The sequence below is a fragment of the Scyliorhinus torazame genome, chromosome 23 (genome assembly GCF_047496885.1).
Source record: "Scyliorhinus torazame isolate Kashiwa2021f chromosome 23, sScyTor2.1, whole genome shotgun sequence".
Classification (NCBI taxonomy): domain Eukaryota; kingdom Metazoa; phylum Chordata; class Chondrichthyes; order Carcharhiniformes; family Scyliorhinidae; genus Scyliorhinus; species Scyliorhinus torazame.
Window position 1 is genome coordinate 59,385,692 of NC_092729.1, and position 14,707 is coordinate 59,400,398.

At 44.5% G+C, this 14,707-nt stretch overlaps 1 long non-coding RNA gene across 1 annotated transcript; it reads left to right on the plus strand.

The window, feature by feature from the left end:
- Positions 1-1,252: 1,252 nt before the first annotated feature.
- LOC140399762 (uncharacterized) lies at positions 1,253-6,836 on the plus strand. Its single transcript, XR_011937856.1, has 4 exons — positions 1,253-1,321; positions 4,760-4,861; positions 6,365-6,392; positions 6,573-6,836. It is a non-coding gene; the product is annotated as an uncharacterized lncRNA (long non-coding RNA).
- The last annotated feature ends 7,871 nt before the right edge of the window (positions 6,837-14,707 follow it).

Sequence of the window (14,707 nt, forward strand, 5' to 3'; positions counted from 1 at the left end):
GCTCACTGTCTGCGCTGAATCTGCACGCTCTTCCCATGTCTGCGTGGGTTTCCTCCGGGTGCTCTGGTTTCCTACCACAGTCTAAAGATGTGCAGGTTAAGTGGCTTGGCAATGATAGATTGCCCTTCATGATCATAAAGGTTAGGAGGGGTTATTGGGTTACAGGGATAGGGCGGAAGAGGGCTTAAATGGGTCGGTCATACTCGATGCGCCGAATGGCCTCCTTCTGCACTGTGTGCTCTATGTTATATGTTCTATGTTCTAATGTTGAGTTGGAAATCTTCTCCAGCCTGGGTTCTCGTCTATCATGAGATATTAATGGACTCTTCGGCCAGTTTTCCACCAAAGGGGAAGGTTGGGCATGAAATTATTTTGTTTGATTCATCTCTCCATTCGATTCTTTCAGTGAAAACACTAATCTTGGGGTGTCTGCCAAATTTTCGCGTGCGCGGTCGGCACGAACAAAGAATGAGATAACATCCGGGGCATTAAGAATGGGACTACAGTGTGCGTCTGGTAGGCGGAGTGAGTTCAACAAGCCTCAAACATTGTCCAGGAACGGTTTTAGGGAGTGTCACTGCAGGGCTGGTGTTTCTTCCTGCTGCTCCTTGTGAAGAGAATCCGTTCTTTTATTTAAGTGTAACTTCTATTTAACTCTAAAATGTGTTTCTCGCTTCTTTCGGGTCTTGGTGACCTTATTGCCGTATGGGAGATAGTAACGCTTTCATCAGTCTTAAGCAGTGTCGCTAATTGCCCCGTAAAACAACTTAATTAACTTGGGATTTCTGGGTGTGAAATGTAAATACGCTCTCTGTTCATACGTGATATGCCCGTTCTTAACCCTCACATTGCATTGACGTGCGATTCTTGGGAACAAACACTGTAAACATACCGGATCCGGTGGGAGCTGCATAGCCTGGATTGCTTTATAGACCCTCGTAATCACATTTTGATTTGATGTTCCGAAATTTCACTAAAATCAAACGCTATTTGTTGTGCATCTCAACTTCTTGTCTCTGCTTTGTTACAGACAAAGTTTCGCCGCCAACCATCAGCAAACGCCGATCAAACAGTGACACTGTCCTTATTTCCTGCGAAGGTGACATTCGGTTTGCCGGCGGAATATTTTACTTGCACAGAATTCCCAGCGAACAACATGTACAAACTCTCGAAGTGAGCGATGGTCAGAAAAAGCTGGCATTTGCTATAAATGTCACGGATCTGGATTATTTAGGAAATTATAGTTGCCGTTACCAAACATTCGTTTTGGGACATTGGAAGCTGTCCCCGTTCAGCAAATCTGTGGAGGTTACCGAGAAAGGTAAGGATCAACAACCAAGCGGTATCTTTTTGTATCTCAATGTTTTACTCGTTGTCGGCATTCTGTTAACAGAAGATAATAGAAGTTAACAGAATGTTCCCATTAATTTGAACATATATGAGATACTCATTGTAAGAAGAGGCTGATTGTAGAAACATATATATAGACAAAGTCAAAGATGCAAGACGATACTTTGAAAGCCACTGATCTTCGGGAAAGCGTTCTTCAGGACGCGCGACAACGCAGAATCGCCGAGCAGAAACTTATAGCCAAGTTCCGCACACATGAGTGCGGCCTCAACCGGGACCTTGGATTCATGTCGCATTACACTCATCCCCCACCATCTGGGCTGGGCTTGCGAAATCCTACCAACAGTCCTGGCTTGAGACAATTCACAACTCTTTAAGCTGTGATTATCCCTCTCGCAACGTCTGAACCTGTAAAGACATTTTTACCTGCCAAAACTCGCATTCAATATAGCATCTTGCACCATTGACTTTGTATATATATGAGTCCGTGGAAGTCACCACTTCATTCACCTGGTGAAGAAGCTGCGCTCTGAAAGCCAGTGTTTGAAACAAACCTGTTGGACTTTAACCTGGTGTTGTAAGACTTCGTACTGTGCCCACCCCAGTCCAACGCACGGCATCTCCACATCTTAATAATCAAGTAACCTATCTATCGCTGTCTCAAAGCCACTCGGTGAGTTGACCTCCACAGCGTTCTGTGACAATGAGTTGTAAAGTTTCACCGCGCGCTAGCTGAATAAATTCACAGAGACATGAACAATATGAGCAGGAGGAAGCCATTCGGCGTTCGAGCCTGCTCCGCCATTCGTCACGATCATGCTGATCATCAAACTCAATAGTCTGATCCTGCTTTCTCCCCAGAGCCTTTGATCCCATTCGCCTCAAGTGCCATATCTAGCCGCGTATGGAATATTTAAAATGTATTATCCTCAACTACTCCCTGTGGTAATGAATTCCACAGGCTCACTGCTGTTTGTGTTTAGCAATGTCTCCTCAATTCTGTCCTAAATGATCTTCTCTCAATCCTAAGACTGTGACCCTGTTTCTGGAAACACCCAACATGGGCAACTTCCATCAGCATCTACCCTATCTAGTCCTGTTTGAATTTTATAAGTCTCTGTAAGATCACCCCTCATTCTTCTGAACTCCAGCGAGAACAATTCCAACCTGGTCATTCTCTCCTCAAACATTAGTCCCGCCAACCGAGGAATCAGCCTGGCAAAGCTTCGCTGCACTCCCTCGAGAGCAAGAACATCCTTCTGCAGAGCAGGGGAACAAAAATGCACAAAATATTCTAGTTGTGACGTCACCAAGGCCCTGTATAATTGCAGCAACACATCCCTGTTCCCGTGCTCGAAACCTGTCATTTCAAGCCAACATGCAATTTGGATTATTTGACGTCTGCTGCACCAGCATGCTTTTCAGCGACTGGTGCACAAGGACACCCAATTCCCGCAGCATACTCCCTCTCCCATCCCCGTAGACCAATCTAACAACCGTTCAGGTCGTAATCTGCCTTTTTGTTTTCCGACCAAAGTGAATAACTTCACATTTATCCAAGTTAAACTGGTAGATCCTCCACATTTATGGTTTAACGGATAGTTCCTTCATTCTGATGCTTGCCCTCGGGTTCTAGTCGCTCCGAATAGTGGAAACATCCTCTACACGTCCACTCTATCCAGGCCTCTCAGTAAGCTGTAAGTCTCAATGAGATACCCCCACAACCTTCCAAATTCAGTGGAGTAAAGCCTCAAAATCCTCAGCCGTTCTTCGTATGACAAAACCTTCATTCCGCCTTCTTGTGAAGCTCCTCTGTACCTTCACCAAGGACAACACATCCTTCTTCAGGTTCCGAGCCCATAACTGCTCATAATATTCCAAATAGGGTATGGGCACACCCGGACAGAGCTTCAGCCGTACATTTCTGCTGTTGTATTCCAGCCCACTCGACATGAATGTTGGCATTATATTTGCCATCCTAACTGCGATATAAATCCATGTTATGTCGTGCATTAGGTATGAGGAGAGGTTGGAAACATCTGTTTCGTTCTCACTGGAATGATGGGGGTTGAGGGGCGATCTGATAGAAGTCAACAAGACTTTGAGAGGCATGGGCAGAGTGATTAGTCGGAAGATTTTTTCCCAGGGTGGAAGAGTCAATTACTAGGGTGCATAGGATTAGGTGTGAGGGGCAACGTTTAAGGAGATGTGCGAGGGAAACTTTTTACATTGAGAGTGGTGGAAGCCAGGAACCCGCTGCCCGAGGACGTAGTCGAAGCAGGAACGATAGTGACAGTAAAGGCCATCTCGACAAATACATGTATAGGATGGGAATAGAGGGATATAGTCCCCGGAACGGGAGGGAGATTTAGTTCAGACGGGCAGCATGGTCGAAGGGCCAAAGGGCCTGTTCGTGTGCTGTTATTTTCCTTGTTCTTTATTCTTGTTCTTTGTTAAATTTAAGAGAATCCTGAACTGGGACTCCATATGCGGCCAATGAAAAGCTGTTTGCAAAATGAACAAGCCCGTTGCAAAGGATATCAAGTATGATGGATTAGAAATGCGGCTATGTAGTTGGCAGAAATGTTTGTGTGTATGTGGCGGTGGGGGGGCGGGGGGGGCTGCGGCTTGAGTTGGTATTAGATTGGCCCCTTGTTTTTTTATCGCTGACCACAACAGAACTGAGCTAGGACGTGCTTGCAGTGATCGTCCTTCACACACAGTGTTCCGAATCCGTTCAATTGAGACAATATATATATGGCCGCATGCCATTTCTACGTTTCTAAGAAGGTAATGAGTTTCTGGTTGATAGTTTGCAGGATGTACCAATAGTTCGTATGGTTTTTCAACAAATGTGCTTATAAACAGTTGTATCGAACATCAGTCTGTGGTGTATGTTTGTTTATCACAAGCCCTTGGATTTAAGGTTAGGCAGCCAAACCATGCGAAGGTATGTTTGGTGGGAAGATGCCTCATACATCTGTATCAACCTGCCATTATTTGATTGAACTGAATTAGAAATAAAATTCATCAGTTGATGGCGAAGGATAAACATTTGCTAATAACACTGCAAAAATTGACTGAGAAACGAGTTTATGTAATTGGCAGGGAATGGTGAGTAGTGATATTTGTAGCTCTGGGAAGGCTTTTATTGGAAATACATTTGGCCACCTTCAGAGGGCACAGCAGTTAACGGCTGCCATTGAAATCAGGAGAACAAATTGCCTATCAAGCGTGACATCTTGCAATCGCTTTTTACATAATGATACATGAACCGAAAAACTCTATCGTGGCGGAGGTATCGAAAGATGCATGCATTATCATAATGGTCTCTGCCAGAAGTGTTGACATTCCCTCCCCCTGCCCCCGAAAAATTCTTACACTGATTTCCCATTTTATCACTTATTAGTTGAACAGAAGAACATGTCGTTGGCCATTGGCCCAGTGTGTGCTGCCTTCATCATCGTTTTGCTGATTGCGGCGCTCATTGCTGGCGTCATCATCAAGCGTCGTGAGTACATTTGCAAAACAGTTCTATATATTGAACCATAGAATCGCTATAGTCAGGATAGCTCTGGACACTAAGGCGCGAATTTAGCATGGTCAAGCAATCTCACCAACAGACCTTTGGAAACTAAGGGGACACATTTGACCTGCACATCGTTGAACAGCAAGAGGCAAACTAGCATGATCAATTCACCTAATCAGCACACCTTTGGACAATGAGCAACATTTAAAAAAATATAACCCACCTAACCGGCACATCTTTTGACACTAAAGGACATTTTTTTTTATTATGGAGAATCCACCTAACCTGCATAGCTTTGGATACAAAGGGACAATATAGATTTGCAAATCCATCTAACCATATCACTGGACACCAGGGGGCAATTTTTGCATGGTCACATCATCTAACCTGATAGATGCCAATGGAGGCGGATTCCTTAAATGTTCTGCACGCGCATCCCTGTTCCATGTGCCTATGGTCATCCTTCGCAGAAATTCAGTGTTGTATTTCCCAGTGGCAAAATTTCCGAAGGTTAATTTCGATTGACAAAATAGTTCAATATGTGAGGAGGCACGCAAAAGTAACTGTTCGTTCTGAAGGAAAGTCAAAATACGAGCTAAGCAAACAATATAGACATGTCCATCAGCCTTGAGATAAACGTATTTATAAAATGGGAGAATTCCTGAGATCCTTATAGTGCATACATTGTTGAAGGAGGCCTTTCGTCCCATCGAAATTAGCATGCCGCCCAATCCCACTACCCTCCCCATCCCCGTAGACCAATCTAACATTTGAACACTATGCGGTGGATTTGCATGGCCAATGCACCTAACCTGCACACATTTGGACACTAAGGAGAATTTATCATGACCAATACACCGCACCTGCACATGCTCGGGCACTAAGGGACAAGTTAACATGGTCAATCAACCTCATCGGTACTTCTTAGGATGTTAATGGTCAATATTGTCAGGGCCTTTCCACATGTTTTGACACTAACTGTATTCAGCAATGCCAATACACCGAGACTGTGTGTGGTATTCGGAGCTCGCGGCGGAGCAGAGAAAAAGTGCAAACTCCAGAAAGACAGGAACCCAAGGTCAGAATCCAACCGGGTCCATTCATTTATACATACAAATTGACACGATCGAGAGGTATTTTATTTTTTCTAAGTTTGTATTGTCGAATTTGCCACCTTTTATTAAAGAGGCCAAGTTCCTTTCCGTTTCAAACATAGGAAAACAAAGCTCTGCGAGCTGTCAAATGGCTGCCCAAAATTCAAAGGAGGCCGCCACATGATATTGGGCCAAATTGAATCCCAACTAGACTCGGCAGGTCCTTCCTTCACTTAAACATGCGCAGTTTCACTGTTACTTAGCTTGCTAGGCTGAGTTTCACACACAACATATGTCCAGTATGAAGCTTGCGTCTTCAGGCATGGGGAGGACAATTTCGAGGAAAACCGACGACCTTTTTGACATGTTTCACCATCTGTTTTCACAACAGGGCGAACAGAAAGTCAACTCAATGAGAGGTGAGACTATAATCTGCTGCATTGAATGTTGATAATGGCACATTTATTCAATGTATCGAGTTGCACAATAATTACCTGCGTTATCCAGATGAATCGTTCCGAAACTTGATGAATTTTAAAAAGTAAATTTAATTTGGCCTTCATTCAAAATAACATATTGCCGTTTTCCATATTTTATAGTGCTCCAGCCAAAGGAGATGGAACTCGAAGGTATCAAGAAGATGATGGCACGTGTGAGTGCAGAATCGATGCTAGTCGCTAGTTTTCATGATCAAGAATTTATTTTAGACGTTTTTGGGGAATTCCTGTGACGAAAAATGTTTTAAAGGCACAAAGACATAAAATACTGGGCAAACTCAGAATCTCTGATTGCATCTGTGGAGAGCGAAGGAAGTTAAATGTTCCCGTCTGCATGACGCCTTTACAAAGCTGGAGGGAAATGGAAATAGGTCAGATTTATACTGTTCTGCGCTTGTGTGTGTGCGTGTGTGTGTGTGGGGGGGGGGGGGGGGGGGGGTGAAGCGGTGGAGCTGGAGGGAGGGCCAGGAGTAGGGGGAGATTGTCTAAGATGTGTTGCACAGAAAGACGAAATGAATATTAATGTGGTGATTATGGCAAACAAGGATGCTGATAGTGGAACAAAAAGAGATTAGAATGTGTGAATGGAGGAACAAAGGTCAGCACTGTGTTGAGGGCAACGAGGAACAAATCGCTCAAGTGGGGTCGCGGGATGGGGAACAGATCAATGGAACAAATGAAAATAAATTGGTTGAAATAAAAATGGGTGACGGTGGAGGAGAGAGTTCACAGTCTAATGTTCTTGAATTGATTATTAATTCCGGAAGGCTGTAAATTACCTAATCGGAAGGTGAGGTGCTGTTCCTCCAGTTGCGCTGGGGTTCACTGGAACATTGCGGCAGGCCCATCACGGACATGTGGATGTGAGAGCAGGACGGTGAGTTGAGCTAACAAAGAACAAAGAACAAAGAAATGTACAGCACAGGAACAGGCCCTTCGGCCCTCCAAGCCCGTACCGACAATGCTGCCCGATTAAATTACAATCTTCTACACTTCCTGGGTCCGTATCCCTCTATTCCCATCCTATTCATGTATTTGTGAAGATGCCCCTTAAATGTCACTATCGTCCCTGATTCCACCACCTCCTCCGGTAGCGAGTTCCAGGCACCCACTACCCTCTTCGTAAAAAAGTTGCCTCGTACATCTACTCTAAACCTTGCCCCTCTCACCTTAAACCTATGCCCCCTAGTTATTGACCCCTCTACCCTGGGGAAAAGCCTCTGACTATCCACTCTGTCGATGCCCCTCATAATTTTGTATACCTCTATCAGGTCCCCCTCAACCTCCTTCGTTCCAGTGAGAATAAGCCGAGTTTATTCAACCGCTCCTCATAGCTAATGCCCTCCATACCAGGCAACATTATGGTAAATATCTTCTGCACCCTCTCTAAAGCCTCCACATCCTTCTGGTAGTGTGGCGACCAGAATTGAACACTATACTCCAAGTGTGGCCTAACTAAGGTTCTATACAGGTTCTAACATTAATAGCGTTCGCTCATCATAGGATTTAGAACAAAGAAGAAAGAAATTTACAGCACAGGAACAGGCCCTTCGGCACTCCAAGTCTGTGCCGACCATGGTGCCCGGCTAAACTAAAACCTTCTGCATTTTCGGGGTCCGTCTCCCTCTATTCACGTCGTATTCACGTGTTTGTCAAAATGTCCCTTAAACGTCACTATCGTCCCTGCTTCCTCCACCTCCTCTGGCAGCGAGTTCCAGGCACCGATTACCCTCTGTGTAAAACACTTGCCTCGTACATCTCCTCTAAACGTTGCCCCTCGAACCTTACACCTATGCTCCCCCAGTAATTGTCCCCTCTACCCAAGGAAAAAACCTCTGACTATCCACTCTGTCGATGCCCCTCATAATTGCGTAGACCTCTATTAGGTCGCCGCTCAACCTCCGTCGTCCTAGTGAGAATAAAACGAGTTTATTTAACCTCTCCTCATAGCTAATGTCCTCCATATCTGGCAACATCCTCGTAAATATCTTCTTCCCCCTCTCTAAAGCCTCCACGTCCTTCTGGTAGTGTGGCGATCAGAATTGCACACTCCACTCAAAATGCGGCCTAACCAAGGTTTTATATAGCTGCAACATGATTTCTCAACTCCTGTACTCAATGCGCTAGCTGATGAAGGCAAGCATGTCATATCTACTCTTAATCACATTGGGCACATGTGTTACAACATTTAGGGAACTGTGGACCTGCACGCCCAGATCCCTCTGGATGTTAATGTTCCTAAGGGTTCTACCATTTACAGCATAATGCACACCTAGATTTGATCCTCCAAACTGCATCACCTCGCATTTGTCCGGATTACACTTCATCTGCCATTTCTGTGTCCAAGTCTCCAATCTATCTATATCCTGTTGTATCCACTGACACTCCTCAGTACGATCAACAACTCCGCCAATCATCATGTCATCCACAAACTTACTGATCAGACCACCCATATTTTCCTCCAGAATTTATATGGTATACAAACAACAGAGCTCCCGCACTGATCCCTATGGAAAACCAGTAGCTAGATCTCCATTTTCAAAACAAAACACCCTTCCGCTGCTACTCTCTGTCTTCAATAACCAAGTAAGAAGTCTTACAACACACCAGGTTAAAGTCCAACAGGTTTGTTTCGATGTCACTAGCTTTCGGAGCGCTGCCCCTTCACCTGAGGAAGGAGCAGCGCTCCGAAAGATCTTGACATCGAAACAAACCTGTTGGACTTTAACCTGGTGTTGTAAGACTTCTTACTGTGCTCATCCCAGTCCAACGCCGGCATCTCCACATCATGTCTTCAATAACCAAGTCATTTCTGTATCCAGTGAGCCAGTCCACCCGGAATCGCATGTGATATTAGTTTTAATCCCCGTCTGCCATGTGGTACCTTGATAAACGCCCTACAGAAGTCCTTATAAGCAACATCCACAGCACTTCTTCATCGATCTTCTTTGTTCTCTCTTCAAAAAACTCAATCAACTTGGTGAGGCATGACCTTCCTCGTAGAAAACCATGTTGTCTGTCACAAACCGTCAATTTTCTTCCAAATGTTCATGTAGCCTGTCTCTCAGTATCTTCCCCATCACTAAGGAGAAATTTTCAGGAACTGGAATGCTAAATGGCTGGACTTTGATTTGATTTCCAACCACAAACCCGATCGGATAATCGGTTCCTTTGAACACACCATGGGATAGAAGCAGGGCTTGCCATATCACAGGAGGCAGTTTTGATAATTTGTGCTTCCAGTCAGAATGTGAGATTATCCGCTTCGTTAGCAAAAAATAGTAAAGCAGTCTGTAATCTGAAAGGATTCAAGTTGGGAGAGGTGGGAACTCAGCGAGACCTGATGTGCCAGTGCATCAGTCGCTAAAGGTGAGCGCGCAGGTGCAGCAGGCAGGAGAGAAGACCAATGATATTTTGGCCGTCATAGCTAGAAGACTTCAGTATAGACTAGGGATGTTTTACTACAATTATGCATGGCATGTGGTGAGGCCACATCTGTAGTATTGTGTGCAGTATATGTTTCCTTTTCTGAGGCAGGATGTTCTTACTATGGAGGGAGTGCAGCGTCGGTTTACCAGGCTGATTCCTGCGATACTGGGACATATGAGGTGAAACTAAGTTAGTTACCATTACATTTATTGGAGTTTGGAAGAGTGAGAGGTGATCTGCAGCACACTGATAAAATTCTAACAGGATGAGACAGGGCAGATTCCGAAAACATGTCCCTGATGGTGGGGGAGTCCAGAACTAGGAGCTCATAGATTCTGGATAAGGAGTAAACCGTTGAGGACTGAGGTGAGGAGAGTGGTGAACCTGTGGAATGCACTACCGCCGAAATTAGTTGTGGCCAAAACGTCGTGTACATTCAAAAATGAGTAAGATATAGATCTTGGGGCTGAAGGGCTCAAGAGATATGCCGGGAAGGTGGGATCAGGATACTGAGCCTGATGGTCCACCAAGACCGTAATGAATGGCAGGGCAGGCTCGAAGGGCCAAATGGTCTCCTCCTGCTTATGTTTGGTAAGTATGTTACTGTTTTTTCACTCATGTATCGTTCTAGTCCCCGAATATCAAAAACAGGTCTGAATGTTAAAGGCACAAATATGCCATTGTTTTAGCCTGAATAACCATGGAGGGGCTGGGTGGGGCGGGGTGGTCTCTCTATGGATTCAATAGATGCCGGTCAAACGCACATTGGATAGGCATCTTTGTATTCTATGCCTCTGTTGCACCTGAAAACGTGGAACGGTGTTGGAAATGAAAGAACCAGAAACAGTTTATTTCTCAGAATCCGGCAAAATGACTCAAACATATTTCCATTTTTACAACGTGATTTTAAAATTTGGCAAATTGCTTCCCGAAATGTTTTTTTCCCCTTCTGGACGATAGCTGCAATGTACATTGACTTTCTGGTCACAGGATGTGTGTGTAGCTGGCTGTGCCAGTAGTTATTGCCCATTCTCTAATTGCCCTTGAATTGAATGGCGTTTCAGAGGTCCTTTACGAATCCACCACATTGTGGGCATGACTTTTTTTTATTGAATTCAAATGTCACCATCTGCTTTTGGGAGGGGGGGGTCAAACCTGGGTCCCCAGGTCACTCCACGAGCTTTGCCAACTTGCCACTTCCGTGACAATACCACTGCGTCCCTACCTCGTCTCGATTGCCATCCACTATATCGATATTGGAACAGGCATTTATTGATGGGCCATTCATGTGTTTTATTTCAGATGAAGAGGTAAATGAGCCTCCGCAAATAAATGTAATGGTACGTATAATTTTCCAAGAGAGATATAGATAGATAGATAGATAAAAAGTTAGATAGACAGGTTGATAGATAGAGAGAGAGAGAGAGGGAGATGAATAGATGTATTGATAGATTAATAGATAGGTAAATACATAGATAGGTAGATAGATAGATAGATAGATAGATAGATAGATAGATAGATAGATAGATAGATAGATAGATAGATAGATAGATAGATAGATAGATAGATAGATAGATAGATAGATAGATAGATAGATCGATAGATAGATAGAGCTTGCGGCATTGGTTGGTACCTGGGACTTCGATGTTGTCGCCATTTCGGAGACATGGATAGAGCAGGGACAGGAATGGTTGTTGCAGGTGCCGGGGTTTAGATATTTCAGTAAGCTCAGGGAAGGTGGTAAAAGAGGGGGAGAGGTGGCATTGTATGTCAAGGACAGTATTACGGTGGCAGAAAGGACGGTTGATAAAGACTCGTCCACTGAGGTAGTATGGGCTGAGGTTAGAAACAGGAAAGGAGAGGTCACCCTGTTAGGGGTTTTCTATAGGCCTCCGAAAAGTTCCAGAGATGTAGAGGAAAGGATTGCAATGATGATTCCGGATAAGCGAAAGCAACAGAGTAGTTGTTATGGGGGACTTTAACTTTCAAAATATTGACTGGAAGCGCTATAGTTCGAGTACTTTAGATGGGTCCGTTTTTCTCCAATGTGTGCAGGAGGGTTTCCTGAAACAGTATGTAGATAGACCAACGAGAGGCGAGGCCAGATTGGATTTGGTACTGGGTAATGAACCAGGACAGGTGTTAGATTTGGAGGTCGGTGAGCACTTTGGTGATAGTGACCACAATTCGATTTTATGTAATTGCCAGGGAATGGTGAGTAGTGATATTTTTTAGATCTGGGAAGGTTTTTATTGGAAATACATTTGGCTACCTTCAGAGGGCACAGCAGCTAATGGCTGCCATTGAATTCGATTACGTTTACTTTAGTGATGGAAAGGGTTAGGTATATACCGTAGGGCAAGAGTTATATTTGGGGTAAGGCAATTATGATGCGATGAGGCAAGACTTAGGATGCATCGGATGGAGAGGAAAACTGCAGGGGATGGACACAATGGAAATGTGGAGCTTGTTCAAGGAACAGCTACTGCGTGCCCTTGATAAGTATGTATCTGCAGGAACGAAGTGGTCGAGCGAGGGAACCGTGGTTTACTAAAGCAGTCGAAACACTTGTCAAGAGGAAGAAGGAGGCTTATGTAAAGATGAGACATGAAGGTTCAGTTAGGGCGCTCGAGAGTTACAAGTTAGATAGGAAGGACTTAAAGAGAGAGCTGAGAAGAGCCAGGAGGGGACATGAGAAGTCTTTGGCAGGTAGGATCAAGGATAACCCTAAAGCTTTCTATAGAATTGTCAGGAATAAAAGAATGAGTAGAGTAAGAGTAGGGCCAGTCAAGGACCGTCGTGGGAAGTTGTACGCGGAGTCCGAAGAGATAGGAGACGTGCTAAATGAATATTTTTCGTCAGTATTCACACAGGAAAAAGACAATGTTGCCGAGGGGAATACTGAGATTCAGGCTACTAGATTAGAAGGGCTTGAGGTTCATAAGGAGTAGGTGTTAGCAATTCTGGAAAGTGTGAAAATAGATAAGTCCCCTGGGCCGGATCGGATTTATCCTAGGATTCTCTGGGAAGCTAGGGAGGAGATTGCTGAGCCTTTGGCTTTGATCTTTAAGACATATTTGTCCAAAGGAATAGTGCCAGAAGACTGGAGGATAGCAAATGTTGTCCCCTTGTTCAAGAAGGGGAGTTGAGACAACCCCGGTAACACTAGACCAGTGAGCCGTACTTCTGTTGTGGGCAAAGTCTTGGAAAGGTTTATAAGAGATAGGATGCCAAACCATCTGTAAAGGAATAATTTGATTAGAGATAGTTTTGTGAAGGGTAGGTCGTGCCTCACAAACCTTATTGAGTTCTTTGAGAAGGTGATCAAACAGGTGGATTAGGGTAAAGAAGTTGATGTGGTGTATGTGGATTTCAGTAAAGCTTTTGAAAAGGTTCCCCATTGTGGGCTACTGCAGAAAACACGGAGGCATGGGATTTAGTGTGATTTAGCAGTTTGGATCAGAAATTGGCTAGCTGGAAGAAGACAGTGGCTGGTGGTTGATGGGAAATGTTCAGACTGGAGTCCAGTTACTAGTGATGTACTACAAGGATCTGTTTTGGGGCCACTGCTGTTTGTCATTTTTATAAATGACCTGGAGGAGGGCGTAGAAGGATGGGTGAGTAAAGCTGCAGATGACACTAAAGTCGTGGAGTTGTGGACAGTGCGGAAGGATGTTACAAGTTACAGAGGGACAGAGATAAGTTGCAGCGCTGGGCTGAGAGGTGTCAAATGGAGTTTAATGCGGAAAAGTGTGAGTTGATGCGTTTGGAAGGAATAACAGGAAGACAGAGTACTGGGATAATGGTAACATTCTTGGCAGTGTGGATGAGTAGAGAGATCTCGGTGTCCATGTACATAGATCCCTGAAAGTTGAAACCCAGGTTGAGAGGGTTGTTAAGAAGGCGTACGGTGTGTTAGCTTTTATTGGTAGAGGGATTGAATTTCGGAGCCATGATGGCATGTTGCAGCTGTACAAAAATCTGGTGCGGCCGCATTTGGAGTATGGCGTGCAATTCTGGTCGACGCATTATAGGAAGGATGTGGCAGCATTGGAAAGGGTACAGAGGTGATTTACCAGAATGTTGCCTAGTATGGAGGGAAGATCTTACGAGGAAATGCTGAGGGACTTCAGGCTGCTTTCGTTAGAGAGAAGAAGGTTAAGAGGTGACTTAATTGAGGCATACAAGATGATCAGAGGATTGGATAGGGTGGACAGTGAGAGCCGTTTTCCTGGGATGGTGATGTCTTGCACGAGGGCCATAGCTTTAAATTGAGGGGAGATAGATATGTGACAGATGTCAGAGGTAGGTTCTTTACTCAGAGAATAGTAAGGGCGTGGAATGCCCTGCCTGAAACAGTAGTGGACTCGCCAACACTAAGGGCATTGAAATGGTCATTCGATAGACATATGGACGAAAAAGGAATAGTGTAGATGGGCCTTAGAGTGGTTTCACAGGTCGGCGCAACATCGAGGGCCGAAGGGCCTGTACTGCGCTGTAATTTAATTTTTAAAAATAGATATATAGATAGATAGTTAGGTAGATCGATGGATGGATGGATACGTTCATACACTAATCTTTTCCTTTTTCCATGTTACTCATTGTAGACTATATATTCTGAAATCGTGTAGAACGACCAGTAGGAGTTCAGGTGTGCAAATTTGTTGGTGGACGTGCTGAATCCGCATTAGTGGAGACTGGCTTTCATTCTGATCTGCAAATGGAGGAAAAGAACGTTCTGATTACCGTCTGCTTGACATATGCAACTTCGAAATCTGTAACCGAAATGGTGTCAGATAGAATGAACT